The sequence below is a fragment of the Hemitrygon akajei genome, chromosome 29 (genome assembly GCF_048418815.1).
Source record: "Hemitrygon akajei chromosome 29, sHemAka1.3, whole genome shotgun sequence".
Taxonomy (NCBI): domain Eukaryota; kingdom Metazoa; phylum Chordata; class Chondrichthyes; order Myliobatiformes; family Dasyatidae; genus Hemitrygon; species Hemitrygon akajei.
This window is the reverse complement of record NC_133152.1, coordinates 39703903-39708700: the sequence shown is the minus strand read 5'-3', so window position 1 is coordinate 39708700 and position 4798 is coordinate 39703903.

Sequence of the window (4798 nt, the reverse complement as noted above, 5' to 3'; positions counted from 1 at the left end):
AACATCAAACCCCCAACCCCCCTCACAAAACAACAGAAACAATAACATCAAACCCACAACCCCCCCTCACAAAACAACAGTGACAATAACATCAAACCCCCACCCCCAACAAAACAACAGTGACAATAACATCAAACCCCCAACCCCCCTCACAAAACAACAGCGACAATAACATCAAACCCCCAACCCCCCTCACAAAACAACAGCAACAATAACATCAAACCCCCAACCACCCTCACAAAATAACAGTAACAATAACATCAAACCCCCAACCCCCCTCACAAAACAACAGCGACAATAACATCAAAACCCCAACCCCCTCACAAAACAACAGCGACAATAACATCAAACCCGCACCCCCAACAAAACAACAGTGACAATAACATCAAACCCCCACCCCCAACAAAACAACAGCAACAATAACATCAAACCCCCAACCCCCCTCACAAAACAACAGCGACAATAACATCAAACCCCCACCCCCAACAAAACAACAGCGACAATAACATCAAACCCCCAACCCCCCTCACAAAACAACAGTGACAATAACATCAAACCCCCAACCCCTTCACAAAACAACAGCGACAATAACATCAAACCCCCAACCCCCCTCACAAAACAACTGTAGCAATAACATCAAACCCTCAATCCCATCACAAAACAACAGTGACAATAACATCAAACCCTCACCCCCCCTCACAAAACAACAGCGACAATAACATCAAACCTCCAACCCCCCTCACAAAACAACAGTGACAATAACATCAAACCCTCAACCCCCCCAACAAAACAACAGTGACAATAACATCAAACCCTCAACCCCCCCTCACAAAACAACAGTGACAATAACATCAAACCCCCAACCCCCCTCACAAAACAACAGTGACAATAACATCAAACCCTCAACCCCCCGTCACAAAACAACAGTGACAATAACATCAAACCCCCAAACCCCCTCACAAAACAACAGCGACAATAACATCAAACCCCCAACCCCCCTCACAAAACAACAGTGACAATAACATCAAACCCTCAACCCCCCATCACAAAACAACAGTGACAATAACATCAAACCCCCAAACCCCCTCACAAAACAACAGCGACAATAACATCAAACCCCCACCCCCCTTCACAAAACAACAGCGACAATAACATCAAACCCGCAACCACCATCACAAAACAACAGTGACAATAACATCAAACCCCCAAATCCCCCAAAAAAACAACAGCGACAATAACATCAAACCCGCAACCCCCATCACAAAACAACAGCGACAATAACATCAAACCCCCAACCCCCCTCACAAAACCACATCGACAATAACATCAAACCCCCAACCCCCCTCACAAAACAACAGCGACAATAACATCAAACCCTCAACCCCCCTCACAAAACCACAGTGACAATAACATCAAACCCCCAACCCCCATCACAAAACAACAGTAACAATAACATCAAACACCCACCCCCAACAAAACAACAGTGACAATAACATCAAACCCTCAAACCCCCTCACAAAACAACAGTGACAATAACATCAAACCCCCAACCCCCATCACAAAACAACAGTAACAATAACATCAAACCCCCACCCCCAACAAAACAACAGTGACAATAACATCAAACCCTCAAACCCCCTCACAAAACAACAGCGACAATAACATCAAACCCCCAACCCCCCTCACAAAACAACAGCGACAATAACATCAAACCCCCAACCCCCCCAACAAAACAACAGCGACAATAACATCAAACCCCCAACCCCCCCAACAAAACAACAGCGACAATAACATCAAACCCCCAACCCCCTCACAAAACAACAGCGACAATAACATCAAACCCCCAACCCCCCTCACAAAACAACAGCGACAATAACATCAAACCCCCAACCCCCCCAACAAAACAACAGCGACAATAACATCAAACCCCCAACCCCCCTCACAAAACAACAGCGACAATAACATCAAACCCCCAACCCCCCCAACAAAACAGCAGCGACAATAACATCAAACCCCCAACCCCCCCAACAAAACAACAGCGACAATAACATCAAACCCCCAACCCCCCTCACAAAACAACAGCGACAATAACATCAAACCCCCAACCCCCCTCACAAAACAACAGCGACAATAACATCAAACCCCCAACCCCCCCAACAAAACCACAGCGACAATAACATCAAACCCCAACCCCCCTCATAAAACAACAGTGACAATAACATCAAACCCCCAACCCCCTCACAAAACAACAGTGACAATAACATCAAACCCCCAACCCCCTCACAAAACAACAGTGACAATAACATCAAACCCCCAACCCCCCTCACAAAACAACAGTGACAATAACATCAAACCCCCAACCCCCTCACCAAACAACAGGGACAATAACATCAAACCCCCAACCCCCCTCACAAAACAACAGAAACAATAACATCAAACCCCCAACCCCCCCTCACAAAACAACAGCGACAATAACATCAAACCCCCAACCCCCCTCACAAAACAACAGCGACTATAACATCAAACCCTCAACCCCCCTCACAAAACAACAGTGACAATAACATCAAACCCCCAAACCCCCTCACAAAACAACAACAACAATAACATCAAACCCCCAACCCCCCTCACAAAACAACAGCGACAATAACATCAAACCCCCAACCCCCCTCACAAAACAACAGTGACAATAACATCAAACCCCCAACCCCCTCACAAAACAACAGCGACAATAACATCAAACCCCCAACCCCCATCACAAAACAACAGTGACAATAACATCAAACCCCCAACCCCCATCACAAAACAACAGTGACAATACCATCAAACCCCCACCCCCCCCTCACAAAACAACAGTGACAATAACATCAAACCCCCAACCCCCCTCACAAAACAACAACAACAATAACATCAAACCCCCAACCCCCCTCACAAAACAACAACAACAATAACATCAAACCCCCAACCCCCCTCACAAAACAACAGCGACAATAACATCAAACCCCCAACCCCCCTCACAAAACAACAACAACAATAACATCAAACCCCCAAACCCCCTCACAAAACAACAGCGACAATAACATCAAACCCCCAACCCCCCTCACAAAACAACAGTGACAATAACATCAAACCCCCAACCCCCCTCACAAAACAACAGCGACAATAACATCAAACCCACAACCCCCCCTCACAAAACAACAGTGGCAATAACATCAAACCCCCAACCACCCTCACAAAACAACAGTAACAATAACATCAAACCCTCAACCCCCCTCACAAAACAACAGTGACAATAACATCAAACCCCCAACCCCCCTCACAAAACAACAGCGACAATAACATCAAACCCCCAACCCCCTCACAAAACAACAGTGACAATAACATCAAACCCCCAACCCCCCACAGAAAACAACAGTGACAATAACATCAAACCCCCAACCCCCCCTCACAAAACATCAGCGACAATAACATCAAACCCCCAACCCCCTCACAAAACAACAGTGACAATAACATCAAACCCCCAACCCCCCCTCACAAAACAACAGCGACAATAACATCAAACTCCCAACCCCCTCACAAAACAACTGTAACAATAACATCAAACCCTCAACCCCCCTCACAAAACAACAGTGACAATAACATCAAACCCTCAACCCCCCCTCACAAAACAACAGCGACAATAACATCAAACCCTCAACCCCCCCTCACAAAACAACAGTGACAATAACATCAAACCCCCAACCCCCCCTCACAAAACAACAGTGACAATAACATCAAACCCCCAACCCCCTCACAAAACAAGAGTGACAATAACATCAAACCCCCAACCACCCTCACAAAACAACAGTGACAATAACATCAAACCCCCAACCCCCCCTCACAAAACAACAGCGACAATAACATCAAACCCCCAACCCCCCTCACAAAACAACAACAACAATAACATCAAACCCCCAACCCCCCTCACAAAACAACAACAACAATAACATCAAACCCCCAACCCCCCTCACAAAACAACAGCGACAATAACATCAAACCCCCAAGCGCCCTCACAAAACAACAACAACAATAACATCAAACCCCCAACCCCCCTCACAAAACAACAGCGACAATAACATCAAACCCCCAACCCCCCTCACAAAACAACAGTGACAATAACATCAAACCCCCAACCCCCCTCACAAAACAACAGCGACAATAACATCAAACCCACAACCCCCCCTCACAAAACAACAGTGGCAATAACATCAAACCCCCAACCCCCCACACAAAACAACAGTGACAATAACATCAAACCCCCAACCCCCCCTCACAAAACATCAGCGACAATAACATCAAACCCTCAACCCCCCTCACAAAACAACAGTGACAATAACATCAAACCCCCAACCCCCTCACAAAACAACAGTGACAATAACATCAAACCCCCAACCCCCCCTCACAAAACAACAGTGACAATAACATCAAACCCCCAACCCCCACACAAAACAACAGTGACAATAACATCAAACCCCCAACCCCCCCTCACAAAACATCAGCGACAATAACATCAAACCCCCAACCCCCTCACAAAACAACTGTAACAATAACATCAAACCCTCAACCCCCCTCACAAAACAACAGTGACAATAACATCAAACCCTCAACCCCCCCTCACAAAACAACAGCGACAATAACATCAAACCCCCAACCCCCCTCACAAAACAACAGCGACAATAACATCAAACCCCCAACCCCCTCACAAAACAACAGTGACAATAACATCAAACCCCCAACCCCCCTCACAAAACAACAGTGACAA